Source organism: Dasypus novemcinctus (genome assembly GCF_030445035.2).
Source record: "Dasypus novemcinctus isolate mDasNov1 chromosome 12 unlocalized genomic scaffold, mDasNov1.1.hap2 SUPER_12_unloc_3, whole genome shotgun sequence".
In the NCBI taxonomy this organism is placed as follows: Eukaryota; Metazoa; Chordata; class Mammalia; order Cingulata; family Dasypodidae; genus Dasypus; species Dasypus novemcinctus.
Genome location: NW_026688131.1, coordinates 232638 through 248869, shown reverse-complemented (window position 1 = coordinate 248869; position 16232 = coordinate 232638). Strand labels below are relative to the sequence as shown.

At 46.6% G+C, this 16232-nt stretch overlaps 1 long non-coding RNA gene across 1 annotated transcript in view; it reads right to left on the bottom strand.

The window, feature by feature from the left end:
* The window catches only part of LOC131277413 (uncharacterized), an 85179-nt gene extending 69936 nt beyond the window's left edge, over positions 1-15243 (bottom strand). The window contains exons 1-3 of the long non-coding RNA XR_009184582.2: positions 15033-15243; positions 9048-9143; positions 7903-8075 (exon numbers count right to left, since the gene is read on the bottom strand). This is a non-coding gene — a long non-coding RNA (uncharacterized lncRNA). The remainder of the gene's footprint in view (positions 1-7902; positions 8076-9047; positions 9144-15032) is intronic.
* Between the last annotated feature and the right edge of the window lie 989 nt (positions 15244-16232).

The following is a 16232-nucleotide window of genomic DNA, read 5'->3' as shown; positions in this document are numbered from 1 at the left end:
CAAGATGATGCAACAAAAAGAGACGCAGTTTGCCAGTGCCGCTGCATAAGAACACACAGCGAATGGACACAGACAGGAGACAATGGGGGGGGGGGAGGGAAGGGGAGAGAAAGAAATAAAATAAATGTTTTTTAAAAACAGGTTATTAGAGAGAAAAAAGGAAGAGCACCAGAAAGCCGTCCATTTCTTCATAAGCAGCTGTCGGTACTGGTTGTGTTGAGGGTAGGGGTCATAATGAATCATTAAATCATATAATATCATAAAATCATTATGTCAGCCTCTTTCCTTCACAGCTCCCACTCATCACATGTCCTAAATGTGGTATTACGTCTGCCACCCCAGAGTCCTAGACCCTCCCCTCAGTGCTCCATCAGTGTCACTCTTCAAGGGAAATTTATACGAAGGCTGCTCAGCCTAGCAATACGTAAACACACTGTATGCCAAAACAGAGACCCACCTTAGATGCTGGGATACAAACTACCTGAAAGTGAAAGGTTGGAAAAAGATACTCCATCCAAATAGTAACCCAGAAAGAGCAGGGGTAGCTATCCTAATATTGGACAAAACAGACTATAAATGCAAAAAAGTTAGAAGAGATACACACGGCCATTAAATACTAACAAAGGGACAATCAACCAGCAAGATGTCACAGGCATAAATATCTACGCACCTAACCAAGGTCCCCAAAATACATGAAAGAAACACTGGGAAAACTGAAGGGAGAAATAGACATCTCTACAATAATCATTGGTGACTTCAAAACACTTCTCACATCATTAGATGGAACTAGACAGAAGACCAATAAGGAAATGGGGAACTGAAACAATACGATCAATGAGTTAGACCTAACACACATAGAAAGAAGGCAGCATTCAAATTCACTGGGATATACATTCTTTACGCGTGCCCAAGGATCCTTCTCCAGGATAGACCACATGGTAGGGCATAATACAGCTCTCAATGAATATAAAAAGATTGAAATTATATAAAGGATCATCTCAGATCATAGGGGAATGAAACAAAATAAATAACAGACAGGAATAAGGGAACTTGGCAAATGTGTGGAGGATTAACAACACACTCCAAGATAATTAGTGGGTGAAAGAAGAAATTGCAAGTGAAATCAGACAAATGAAAATGAGATCACAATTTATCAAAACTTATGGGATACAGCAAAGGCAGTCTTGAGAGGGAAATTTATACACCTAAAAGCCTGTATTAAAAAAGAAGAAAGAACTAAACTCAAAGAATTAAGTGAACAAAAAGAGAAATTAGAAAAAGAACAGCAAACCAATCCTCAAAGAGAAGAAATAATAACAATTAGAGAAGAAATAAATGAAATTGAGAAGAACAAAAATAGAGAAAATAAAAACCAAAAGCAGATTCTTTGAGAAGATTAGTAAAATTCACAAACTCCTAGCAAGATTAACAAAGAAAAAAAAAAACTAATAAACACAATTTGAAATGAAAAGGGACAACCCAAGAACTAGAAAGGATCCTAAGAAGATATTCTCAGAAACTGTATGCCAATAAACTAAACAACCTAGATGAATGGGGAAAGTTCTAGAAATGCACCTAACCTACATTGACACTATAAGAAACATAAGAACTTAACAAACCAATTACAATTAAAGGCACTGAATCTGTCTTCAAAAATCTTCCAACAGAGGAAACTCCAGGACCATATGGCTTCACAGGTGAATTCTCCCAAACATTTCAAAAGAATTAACACCAATCCTGTTTAAACTCCTCCCAAAATTCAAGAGGAGGGAAAATAACCCAACACATTATAGGAAGCCAACATCACCGTAATACCAAAGCAAACAAAGACACTGGAAGGAAAAGAAAATTACAGACCAATCTATATAATTAAGATCGATGCAAAAATTATCAACAAAATATTTATAAATCGAATCCAGCAGCACATCAAAAGACTTATCTATCAAAACCAAATGGGATTTATTCCTGGTAGGCAAAGCTGGTTCAACATAAGAAAATCAATCAGTGTAATACACCACATTAACAAAGTGAACGAAATAAAACCAAATGATCGTCTCATTCAAGGCAGAAAAAGCATTTGACAAAATCCAACACTGTTTCTTATAAAAACATTTCAAAACAGATGAGTAGAAGGGAAATTCCTGAATATGGTAACAGGCACATAAGAAAAAACCCACAGCTAACATCGTACCCAGGGGGAATGGCTGAAAGCTTTTTCTCTGAGACCGGGAACAAGACAAGGATGTCCACTAGCACCATTGATCTTCCACATTGCAATAGAAGCTCTAGGTAGAGCAGCTAGAGAAAAAATAAAGGCATCCAAATAAGAAAAGAGGAAGGAAAACTCTGTTTTCGGAAGGCATGATCTTATATTTAGGAAATTCTGAAATGTCTACACCGAAGCTACTTGAGCTAATAACTGAGTTCAGCACAGTGACAGGCAGCAAGATCGACATGGAGAAATCAGTAATGTTTAGGTACACTAGCACTGCACAACCTGAGGAGGAAATCGGGGAAATTCCATGTACAATAGCAACAAAAAGACTCCAATACCTAGCAATCGATTTAACAAAAGCAGCACAGGACCTATAAGGAGAAAATTACAAAACAATGCTAAAAGAAATTTAAAAAGACCAAAACAATTGAAAAGACATTCCGTGTTCATGGACTGGAAGACTAAATATCATAAAGAGGTGAATCGTACCCAGATTGATTGATATATTCACTGCCATACCAATGAGAATTCCAACAGTCTACTTTACAGAAATAGGAAAGACAATTGCCAAATCATTTGGAAGGGAAAGTGCACACGAGGAGCCAAAAGTATTCTAAAAAAGAGGAGCAACAAAGGAAAAATTTCACTGACCTTGAAACATATTACAAAGCTACAGTGGACAAATCAGCATGACACTGCCATAAAAAGAGATACACCAATCAGTGCAATAAGATTGAGAGTACAGAAATATACTCTCACCTCTATGGTCAAGCAGTTTTTGACAAGCCTACCAAGTCTGTGTGAATGAGAAAAAACAGACTCTTCAACGAATTCCTACAGAACAGGTTATAAATAACCAAAAGAATTAAAGAAGACCCCTATCTCACTCTCTATACAAGAATCAACTCAAAATGGATCAAACACCCAAATATCAAATAAGTACCAGAGAACCAGGAAGATGGCAGAGGAGTAAGGAGCTCCTACAGTCCGCTCCTGCTGCAGGGCAGGTAGCAAACACCCAGAGCTCTCTGAGCCAGCTGAAGCATCGTTTGGGGGCTCCAGGACGCCAGAAGAGCTTCCTGCAACATCCTTGGGAGAGTGGAAGGAGATGACTATCTGCAGAGAAGACTCGTAAGTAAAGGCTCCACGCCCTGGAGGCCGGTGCCCATCCTCCACTGGAGGCACAAGCCACCTCGGGAGCTGCTCTGAGGCTGGATTCAAAGCTCCACTTCCCAAAACCGGTGAGGAAGAGATGGATGGGCACCAACTTCAGCTGCTGAAGAGGAAATTCAGCGGGCTACAGTATAATCCTGAGAAGAAGTTTGAGCCTGTCCAAGTCAGAAAGAGGCCGGGAGCTGCCATCTTAACTCCACGCCTTTCACGAGAGGAAGCGGGGTGGACTGAGGATCCCAGTGCTGGCGGGGACCGGCTTCTTCCCACCAAGATCACATTGCAGCTCCAGTCTAGGCCCCAGTGCCACCAACAGCCAGCAGGGAGGAAGCTGCGGGGACCTGAGTCAGCTCTCTGGGAAATTACCGGCCAAGCCAGGGAGGCCGGTGATCATCCTACTCTGGCGGCCCAAGCCGCCCCAGGAGCTGCTCTGTGACAGGAATTGGAAGCTCCATTTCCCAGAATCATGGAAGGAGAAGACAGTTGGCTGCCTATTTCAGCTACTGATGGGGGACTTGGCTGGCTAAGAGATAACCCTGGCAACAGGGGTTTGAGAACCAGCCCAAGTCAGAAACAGGCCAGTAGGCGCCATTCTGACTCCACCCCCAGCCTGAGGGAAGCCGGGCTGATTGAAACTCTCAGTGTGGGCAGGAACCAGTTTCTTTCCCGCAGATCAGCCTGCAGCCTGCCTGGGCTTCAGCGCTGCCTCTGGCAGGGAGGACACTGAGGAGCCCTGCACCAGCCTGTACAGGTAACTGCAGGGAACTTTGGCTGGCACAGACTGAAAATCAGAAGTCTACCAGGGCCACTGCGGTCACCTTGGACCCGCACTGCAAAGACTGCTGCCCACACCTGCAGCTCCATCCCTGCCCCAGGAAGGGGAGAAAGGGATGTGAGGCTCCATCAGTCTCTCTGGGAAACTACAGTCTAGGCCTGCACGTGGATTATTCCACATAGCTGTGGCTCTGTCCCTACCCCTGGCAAAGGAGAAAGTTGGAAGAAGCTTCATTGGTCCCTGGCGCAATAAAGGGGACTTAACCCTCTATAGCATACAGCACCAACTACATGCTTGGCTCGTACTGCACAATCAGCAAGGGAGGAAGGATAGGAAGCCCTAAACTAAAGAGAAAGATTACACCCAGAATAAATACTCTAGGAAGCCAGATGTGAAGACACCAACAAAAAATTACAATCCACACCAACAAACAGGAAGCTACGGCCCAGTTAAAAGAACAAGATAAGCCTCCAGATGACATAAAGGAGTTGAGACAAATAATTATACATGTTCCAACAAATCTCCTTAATAAATTCAATGAGATAGCTAAAGAGATTAAGGCTATTAAGACGACATTGGAGGAGCACAAAGAAGACTTTGAATGCATACACAGAAAAATACCAGATCTGCTGGGAATGAAAGGTGCAATCAGTGACATTAAAAAAACATTGGAATCATATAATAGCAGGTTTGAGGAGGCAGAAGAAAGGACTGGTGAGCTTGAAGATATGGCCTCTGAAAGTGAACATAAAAAAGAAGAGTTGAAAACAATGGAAAAAATTGAACAAGGTCTCAGGGAACTAAATTACAGCAAAAGGCATGCAAACATATGTGTCATGGGTATCCCAGAAGGAGAAGGGAAGGGAAAAGGGGCAGAAGGACTATTTAAACAAATAATAGTAGAAAATTCCCCAACCCTATTGAAGAACATCGGTAACCCTGTCCAAGAAGTACAACATACTCCCATCCCAAAAAATCCAAATAGACCAACTCAGACACATACTCATCAGAATGTAAAAGGCCAAAGACAAGGAGAGAATGCTGAGAGCAGCAAAAGAAAAGCAATGCATAACATATAAGGGATAGTCAATAAGATTAAGTACGAATTTCTCACCAGAAACCACGGAGGCAAGAAGACAGTGGTCCGATATATTTAAGATACTACAAGAGAAAAACTTCCAGCCAAGAATCTTATATCCAGCAAGACTGTCTTTCAAAATGGAAGGTGAAATTAGAATATTCACAGATAAACAGAAACTGAGTGAATGTCTAAGCAAGAGACTAGAATTTCAGGAAATACTAAAGGGTGTGCAAAAGGAAAGACAGGAGACAGAGGCCTGGAAGAGAGACTAGAAATGAAGATTATATCAAAAAAAGTAACCAAGAGTGTCAAAAAAAATAGGGAAAATAATCTACGACAGATAAAACTAAAATAGGAATAAACTTAGCCAATGATGAAAAGCACTTGTATTCAGAAAACTGCAACTCAAAGTTAAAACAAAGCAAAAAAGCCCTAAATAACTGAAAGCATACTCCATGCTCATGGATTAGAAGGCTAAATATCATTAAGATATCAGTTCTACTCAAATTGATATACAGAGTTAATGCAATTCCAATAATGATTCCACCAGCATTAAAGGAAAAATTGAAAACACAATCATTCAATTTATATGGAAGGGAAAGGAGTCTTGAATAGCCAGAAACACCATAAAAAGGAAAAGTGAACCCTCATCTCCAGACTTTAAATCATAATACCTACCTATCGTAGTAAAAACAGCATGGTACTGCCCTAAAGACAGACACAATAGACCAATGGAACCAAATTTCTGGTACAGAAACAGACCCTCACAGGTATGGTCAAGTGATTGTTGACTAGCCTGTCAAATCACACACCTCGGGCAGAACAATCCATTCAGCAAATGGTGTTGAAAGAATTGGACATCTATAGCTTAAAGAAGGAAAGAGGACACCTATCTCATACCTTATCCAAAAATTTACTCAAAATGGATCAAAAAACTAAAAATAAAAACAAGAACCATAAAACTTCTAGAAGAAATTATTGGAAAATATCTTCAAGACCTAGTGGTAGCTGGTGGATTCTTGAAGGAGAAAAGAGAGGAACTGAGTGGACTATTGATGTTTAATGTATGTAGAAGTTTTATTTAGCTTTGCTGTAAAAGTGTGGAAATGTATAGAGTGGATGGTAACACACAGTGAGTAACAGCTGCTTTATAAATGGGGATGTGACTGAAAATGATAGTCTAGTTATGTAAATGCCACCTGACAGAATGCTTGAGAATAATCTAGGAACTGGATAGCACAGTAAACCAAGAGGTGGGTGAGAATTGTGGTTGATGGTACAGATGCAAGAGTGCCTTGTGAGCTGCAACAAATGTATATTACCACTGCAGGGTGTTGGGAATGTGGAGAAGCATGGGAAAAATACAGCTGGAGGGACCTATGGACTGTGATTAGTAGTAATAATATAATATTCTTACATCTATGCAAAAGATGTACTATGTTCATACTGCGGCAGTATGGAAAAAGTGAGCCAAATGTACGCTATGGACATGGCAATAATCAGATTTCTGCACATGTGCATAATTGTTTTCTAAGTTTACTTTTGTCATAAAAATATACATATTTAAAAAATAATAGGGTGGTCTGGGCAAAAAACACACCAAATTTAAGATAAGAACTATGATTAGTAGTAAGATTTTGATAGTGTTCTTTCACAGTTTGCAACAAACGAGTCATGACAATACAAGGTTTTGGTGGAGGGTTGATGTTTGGGACCCCTGTATGACGTTATGCATCTTTGCTTTGTAAGTTCACAACTTTTACTATACACTTGTTTATGTATGTTCATATATAAATGATATAAAGATAATAATTGGATTGGTTAGAGGAAAAATACTTTGTATAGTAGTAATATTTTGACAATGTTCTTTAATCATTAGTTTAAAAGGTTTAAAAACAGTGCAAGTTATTGGTGGTAGAGTGAGATGGTATATGTTTGTTTTTTAAGTTCACAACTATTATACATTTATTGTCTATGTAAAAAAAAAAACAAACCAAGTACCATAAAACTACTAGAAGAAAATGTAGAGAAATGCCTCAAAGACCTTGTAGTATGTGGTGGTTTCTTGGACCTTACACCCAAAGCACAAACAACAAAAGAAAAATTAGATAAATGGGACCTCCTGAAAATTAAACACTTTTGCACGTCCCAGGACTTTGTCAAAAGGGGGAAAAGGCAGCCAATTCAATGGGAGAAAACACTTAGACATCACATGTCGAATTAGGGATTAATATAGAGGATATATAGAGAGATGTAACAACTCAACAATAAAGAGACAAACGACCCAATTACAAAATGGGAAAAGACATGAATAGACATTTGTCCAAAGAAGAAATACAAAAGGCAAAAAAACACATGAAAAAATATTCAACATCATTAATGATTAGAGAAATGCAAATCAAAAGAGATATGATTTCACGGCTATCAGAATGGCCACTATGAAAAAGTCAGAGGACTACAAGTGTTTGAGAGGATGTGGAAAGACAGGAACACTTATTCACTGTTGGTGGGAATGCAGAAGGCCACAGCCACGGTGGAGGACTGTCGGGCAGTTCCTAAAGAAGCTGAATATAGACTTGCCACGGGACCCTGCAACAGCACTACTGGGCATATTCCCAGGAGAACTGAGAGCACTGACATGTCAGACACCTGCACACCTACCTTCAGAGTGCCGTTATCCCAACTGCCAGAAGCCGGAAACAGCCCGGGTGTCCATCAGCCGGTGACTGGAGAAACACACTGTGCTGTATTCACACGGAGGAGCATCGTGCCGGGGTGTGAAGAAGTCAAGTCGTGAACCCGATGACAACATGGATGAACTGGAGGACGGGATGCTGAGTGAAGCAAGCCAGACACAAAAGGACAAATACAGGAGGCTTGCACTACTCTCACCTAATTGCACTGTGTAACATAACGTATGATTCCATCTACGTAACATGTCACTATAAATCAATGTATAGAGGGAAAAAAAGTATTTGTGCAAAAATACCTAGAAATGGGATCTGCGGACAGCAGGGGAAGCACAGAGAGATCAAGAGGTGATGTATTTTACTAGTTGTTTTTTTCATTTATTATTATTATTGAACTAACGAAAATGCTCTAATGATGACTGAGGTGATCAACCCACGACTTTGCGATTGTGCCAAATACCACTGACTGCGCACTGTGGATGAACTGTATGCTTTTTTAAAAAAAAGGCAAATAGTGCGGCTGGGGCGGCTTGCACCCCGATGCTGACAGGGGGGTTTGGAGGGGTCAGACTAGACCGCAGTGGTGTCTGATGCTAGGGCAGACAGCATCAGAGGGGCTCTCAGGCGTGGAGGACGCACGGCGAGGGGAGGAAGAATGCCGTGGAGACCAGGTCTCTGCGCAAGTCCGTTTTATTAAGGAAGTGCAGTGGGTTATATAGAGAATGAGGAGGGCGGGGTAGAGCAGGAGGAGGGAGGGCTACGGGACGGCAGGGGATTGGCAGAAACTTGTGGGCGGACTTGTGGTTTTGTGCTGTTAGCTGTTGCTAGGGAAGTGGGCAGATTTCAGGTTATGGTGCAACAAAACAGCACTTAAAAATGGGAGAAATATGAGAATACACATTTACCAAAGAAGAAACGTATGATTCTTTTCATCACTAGGGAAATACATGCTAAAATCTGCTATACATAATAAAATGGTTAAAATCAAGAGACATAATACCAACCATTAAAGAAAAGGTGGAAAAACTGGAGCCCTCACACATTTCTGGTGACAATGCAAAATGGTGCTGCCACTTTGGGAAACATTTTGTCAGTTTCTTAAAAATGTAAACTTACCATAATTCATCCTGACTCTGCTCCAAAAAGTCTTTCCAAAACAAATGAAATTGTTTCCGTTCAATAATTCCTAGAGCAAGTGTACGGCAGCCAAAACTGGAAAAAAAAAATACACATCTATGAGCTGGAGCATGGATAACAAAAGGCGGTGCATTCATAAATAGATCCGCACCTCTACCTATCTAATCTCAGGCACCTCCCCACCACGCTGCCCTTGGAAGCAGCCCACCAGGCCTGTCTACAACCTACCTGGAGGACACGCAGGCCTCTACAGGACTAACTTCAGTGCCAATTACAGATATAAATAGAAGGTCAGAAGAGCCATGTGTGGGGAAACAACAACTGAGCCCAATTCAGTCACTCTAGGGGACCATAAATTCCAAAGTAGGGACCACTGGACAGGCACCAAACTCCTGAGCTGTCTGCCCTGACTCAAGTGTCTGGATGCTTCTGGAACACTCAGGAGACCAGCTACATGGGGTAGTATAGACTCTGGCAGTGAAAGAGACCCTGCTGGGACACGCAGAAGCATTACCTCTGGGATGACCTCTGGGCTCACCTCCCTTTGAAGTCTCTTAGCCGCATAATTGATTTGTCTTTATTGTTTCCTCATTTTGGTCAAGGTCTTTTTCCAGTTGCATTGCTAGTTAGTGCTTGGCAGTAATCCCTCCGTGCCAGGGAGTCTCATACCCTGGAGTCATGTCCCACACTGGGGGACAGATAATGTATTTATAGGCTAAGTTTGGCTTAGAGAGAGACCACATTTGAGGAACAAGGAGGCTCCACGAGGCAAATCTTAGGCACCCTATAATAGAAGGCCAAGTTTCAATTTCAAGTGTGAAAGTTCATAAGCACACACAGTCATCGAAATCAAGTGTCCATCAGTAGACCACCCTCCTCCACTAGTCATTGGCCCTGTACTAGGGGGATTCTTGCTGACGTCTTAGAGAATGTGGCAGAGCTCCCCAGGATGGGAATTTGACATTCCTTCGGTTACTGTCTGAATCTCCATCCACCGTGGCGATGCCCCACGAACGTACATTTATGTGCCTTATATGGACGCGAGGTGGGCTTCCTCCCATGTTATCCCGTCCCTGACATCCCACTCCCGTGATCCTGCCACAGACAGAGAACCACAGTGCTGGAGAGGACGTGGAGAGACAGGAACATTAACTCACTGTGGGTGGGAAAGCAGAGTGGTACAGCCCCTGTGGAGGACTGTTTGGCAGTTACTAAAGAAGTTAAAGATAAACTTGCCACATGACACTGCAATATCACTACTGGGTATACAGCCCTGATAGCAGGGACACAAACGGACATCAGCACACCCATGTTCAAAGCAGTATCATTCGCTATTGCCGAAAGTTGGGAACACCCCATGTGTCCATCCGTTGATGAATGGATAAACGTACTGCGGTGTATTCACATGAAGGAACATTACGCAGCAGTAAAAAGAAATGAAGTCATAAAGCCCATGACACCATGGATGAATCTAGGAGACATTATGTTGAGGGAAGCAAGCCAGACACAAAAGATCAAATACTATATGGTTGTGTTACTATGAACCAAATATATCGTGTAATAGAATGTATGATTGGAAAAAATTTATCATATACCCAATATATTCAATTTATAATTGTATTGTTTTTACTCAAGTGTTTTCTTCTCTTTAAGTTGTTTATATATTCAATTATTAAATGCACAAAAGAAAAAGAAAATAGATGAGGTTACACTGAAGAGTTGAGTTTGGGGACTTTAAAATGTGATCTGTTCCTCAAGAAAAAGAGGTAACAAAATAGAGATAGAGTAACCAAAAGGTTATTTTTTAGCATAGTAAAAATCACGTGTGAAATATGAATGTGGATAAAACTGCATATATCACTGCAATCTTTGAAAATGAACAAATGTATGTTAACACTACAAAATATTAATAAATCACGGGCTTGAGGTTTTTCTTTTTAAAGTACTGAAAAAGATTCTAAAAAAATTTATAATGATGAATGCACAACACTGTGATTATACTAAAAGCCACTGATTACACACTTTGGATGGTTTATATTTGTATGTGAATATATCTCAATAAAACTGCTTAATACATAAATAATTGTGCTAGAGCAGCCAAAAATGGAAGCTATATCCAGCAGGGAAACAGATAGAGAGGTGTGAAGAATTTTCTCATTAGTTTATATTTCTTACTACTGAAATAACGAAAATATTCTAATGATGACAGAGGCAATGAATGCACATCCATGTGATTATACTAAATACCATGCATTGTACACTCTGAATGAATTCTATGCTTTATTAATATCAATAAAACTGAATTGTTAAAAACATACATGTATCAATAAAATTAATTTGTTAAAAAAAAAGAAAGGACTGCTAATCCTCATCCAAAGATTTCATTGCTAAGCTTTTCTTGTAAAACCTTCCTGGATTTTCCCACTGAGAGCACACTGTATTCTTCCTCGTCACACTTAGGATCTGCTGAGCGACAGGGCACTAGGAGAACAGCGTGGTCATCTGCATGGAAGTGACAGGGCCCCAGCAGCCCTGCCTGGCTCCCCTTCCAGGAGGCAACCCTGTGAAAACCACCTTCAGAAGTGCAGGGGGAAGTGCAGGGGACAAGAGAAGGGGGTGGGCTGAGAAGGTCCAGCCATCTGTCCTGAGTGAGAGCAGCGGCTCCACAGCCCTGAGCTGCTTCCCTACAACGGGACCAACTCTTCTAAGAGGCCGAGAACAGTAAGCACAGAGGCGTCCTCTGCAGCCAGGCTCCTTTAAGGCCAGCTGGCTGACTGCTCCTGGCAGACAAAGCAGGGCGACAATGGTGTCCCCAAGGCACCCAGGTCATCCCCCCCCCCCCTCCGCCAAGGAGAGGCTCCTGGAGCTCCTGGAAATGCTCAGCACACCCCTGGGCTCCCACAGCAGCCTCGGGCAGGCGGCCTGACCAGCAGGCACCCTTTCCCAGGCTGTGCAGAGGGTCCTAGCAGGCACCCAAATCCAGTGGCCCCCACTGGCCAGCTGCCCTCCTCCGGCCCTAGCAAGCTATCACCTTAGAAAGAGCTCACGAACTCAGCGTTACTCCAGGAAACCACACTTCTAAGAAAACTTGTCACCACTACCAAAAGGAAAGAGTGTCCTGGGACCAAGGGGAGCCCTGAGGAAAGCCAAGCCTGAGGCTGTCCAGGGGCTCCAGTGCAGCCACAGCCAGAAGGGGACACAGCGGTGCGGGCCCTAGAACCCAGCCCTCACCTGCCCTGTGGAATCCAGAAAGCAGAAAGCAGTAAAACAGGACACACAGACAAGGAAAGGCTCAAGAAACTCACCAGGGTTGTGACCCAAAGAACACAAATGCCTGAGAGCAGGAGGAACCACACCTGCAGACCTCTGGGGCCAGATACACACTTTTAGACGCAAACTGTGGTGGTCCCTGCAAAGCTCCCAGGCCGGGCACAAACCTGCACCCAGAGGCCCCTCCCGCGAGGGCCCCACTCACTGTGCTCCCTGCAGGCACCGGGGGTCACTCACGCTCCCCCTGGGCCTCCCAGGAGCCCTTCCCCAGGAGCCCCCAATTCCCCCTCAGCAGTGACCCCTGGAAGAGCCACTGCTGCAGGCCAGTCCCTGAGCCTGGCCTTTCCAGGTGGGAGGAGAAGAGGGAGAAGCAGCCTCCGCCTGGCTCCAGGGGCCATCTGAAGTGTAGGGCCTTGGCAAGGGGGTGCTGAAAGGGGAAGCACCCAGGGACCTGGGAGGGCCAGGAGGGTGCAGGGCAGGGCCAAGGGGTGGACCATGGGGGACCCTGGGCAGTGCAGGGAGGGAGGGGGGACTGTGGAGAGGGAGAAGGGACCATGGAGGGGAGGGGGGACCACAGGGGTGGAGGAGGGATCATGGGGGGCAGGAAGGGCTGTGGGGGGCAGGAGAGACCAAGGGGAGGCAGGAGGGACTGAGGGGGAAGGAGGGAATGTGGGGGTGGGCAGCTGGGACAGTGGGGGGAGAAAGGACCTTGGAGGGGACCATGGGCAGGGAAGACCATAGGCGGGAGGGACCAATGAGGAGGACAAACTTTGAGGGGACACTGAGGGCGGGGAATCATGGGGGGAGAGAGAAAGAGGGACTTTGGGAGGACAGGAGGAACTGTGGGGTGACAGGAGGACCGTGGGAGTGCTGGAAGGAAAGTTGGAGGAAGGGAAGATGGTGGGGGGACAGGACGGACCATGTGGGGGGACCGGGGTTGGGGAGGATCATGGGAAGGAGGGAACATGGAGGAGGATGGACTTTGGGGGGGACACAGTGGGTGGGGGGACAATCACGGGGAGGAGGGACCGTAGGAGAGGAGGAGGAACTGTGGAAGGGCAGGAGGGACCGTGGGGGGGATGAGGGACCATGTGGGGGAGGAACTGTGGGGAGGCAGGGACCGCGAGGGGAGGTGATACTGTGGGGGGCACGAGGGAGTGTGGAGGTGGTAGGAGGGACCGCGGGGGCGAGGAGGGACCTTGGCGGGGGAGGAGGGATCATGGGGGGGATAGGAGGGACCTTGGCCGGGGAGGAGGGGCCATGGGGGAGGCAGGAAGGGGGGGGCAGGAGGAGCCATGTGGGGGTAGAAAGGATTGTGGGGAGGATGGACTGTGTGTGGGGGTGATTCATGGGAGGGGCAGGATGGCCTGTTTGGGGAGGGACAATGGGGGGACAGTAAGCGGGAAGGAGGGACCATGGGGGGATAGGAGGGACCTGGGGGGGACAGGAGGAACCTTGGCGGGGGAGGAGATACTGTGGGGGGGCAGGAGGGTTCGTGGAGGGAAGTAGAGGCCCTGAGGGGGCTAAAGGGACCTTGGGGGAAGGGACTGTGGGGGAGAAGGGAAGGTAGGGGTGCAGGAGTGACTGTGAAGGGGCAGGAGAGAACTTGAGGGTGAGGGACCCTGGTGAGGTGGGAGTAACCATGAGGATGGAGGGAGCGTGGGGCACCAGGACGAACCATCAGGAAACAGGAGGTACTGTGCGGGGAAGAAGAGGGACCTGGGAGGGGACAGGAGTGACTGCGGGGGGAGGAAGGAGAGTGGGGGGACAGGAGGAGCCATGGGGGACAGGAGCCTTGGGGGGGGCAGAAAACATTGTGTGGGGGAGGGACCGTGGATGGGGGCTGGTTCATGGGGGGGATAAAGGAGGGGACTTTGGAGGGTCAGGGACCAAGGGGGGGCTGGACGGCCTGTTCGGGGAGGGACAACGGGGGGGTGGTCTTGGGGGGAGGGACAGTAGACTGGGAAGAGGGACTTTGGGGTGAGGGCAGGAAGGACCATGGGAGCCAAGGAGGGACCTGGTGTGGAGAGGGACAGCGGGGGTTAGGAGGGAGAGTGAGGGGGAGGGAGTGGGGGGGGACAGGCAGGAGTGGGGGAGACAGGGAGCGTAGGGGGGGGGTAGGACCTTGCAGGAAGGGGGACTGTGAGGAAGAGGGGGGACTAAGTGGGAGGAGGAGGCGCTGTGGGACTGGAGGAACCCTGGGGGCAACATTCAGGGGCCAGAGGGGCCCTGGGGGGGACACGGGGGACGGTGGGGTGTTCAGGACCATGGGGGGCGCAGGAGGGGCGGGGATGAGGGCGGGCCACCCTTCCCGTGAACCCCCGGGACCTTACTGTGCCGCGGGCCCGGCACCACAGTCCCGCACGGCCAGGACCCCGACAGCAACCTGCGCCCCCCCCACTGCACACTGCGCCCCCCCCCCCCGAGTGCACCCCGCCCCACCCCGACTGCACCCCGCGCCCTCTCGACTGCACCCCCGCCCCCGGCCCCGCGCCGCCCCGGAAGCAGCGCCCCCGCCAGGCCTCGCCCGGGCCCCACCAGGCCCTGAGGGCGCGCAGGACCGGGGCCCCGCACGACTTCCCGGGACCCGCGCCCCCGACGCCGCCAGCGGGGAGCTCCTCGCCCCCTTCTCCGCGCCCCGGGGGGTCCCCGCCCGCCTGCCCCGCCCCGACGCCAAGTCCTTCCCAAACTTACCGCTACCCGGGCGGGACACGGGCGGGTCCCTGGGCAAGGGCCGACAGCTCCCGCAGCCCCCACACCCGCCGACCACACGCTCCCCCGCCCTCGGGGTCCCGGGCGGCGCCCCCGGAACACCCAGCAGGGCCTCGTGCGCCCCACACGCCGCCATCTCTTCAAAGCGCCGCCAGCCCGGGACGGGGCGGGGCTTCAGGGGCGGAGCGTCTGCGTCTGCGCCAGAGCTTGAGCCAATGAGCTATCACCCCGCTCCGGGACGCCACGCCCCTACGGGGGCCTGTCCTACCCTTGATGGACAGCCAAAGTCACCCAATCACCTACTAACCGGCTTGATCCCCGGACACCTGTGCAAAAACCAAACACCTACACCAATAATGACCAATAGAAGGAGGAAATCAAGAAATAAACCGTCATTTATAATAATAATATAAAAACATCACATACTTAGGAATAAATTTAAATAAAGATGTAAATGACAAACACAGAAATCTACACAACACTTTAATCAAAGAAGACATAAACAAATGGAAAAATATTCCCTGTCCATCAATAGCTAGAATAAACGTCATTAAGGTGTCTAAACTGCCCGAAATAATCTACAGGGTGAATGCAATCCTAATAAAAATAAACACAGCATTTTTTACTGATTTGGAAATACTCCCTGTGAAATGTATTTGGAAGGGCAAGGTACCCTGAACAGTCACAGACATATTGAAAAAGGAAAATGAAATCAAGGAAGGGCACTACCTGACGTTAAATCATACTACAAACCTACAGTGGTCAAAACTGCATTGTACTGTCACAAGGACAGGACATACTAACCAATGGAACTGGACTGAGAGTCGGGATATAGATCCTGATGTATAGAGTCACCTGATGTCCGACAGGGCACCAAGCCCAATCAACTGGGAGAGTATGGCCTCGGCAACAAATGGTCCTTGGAGTACTGCATATCCATATGCAAAGGAATGACAGATGAACACCTGATATAAAAATCAACACAAGGTGCATCAAAGATCCAAATATAAAAGCCAAGACTTAGGAATATACCCTAAGGAAGAATCTACAAGACCTTGTGACAGGAACTGGCTTCATGAACTTCACACTCAAAGCAGGAGCAGAAAAAGAAAAAATAGATGAAAGGGACCTCCTCAAAATTAAAACCTTTTGTACTTCAAAGAAGTTTCTCAAGAAAGTGAC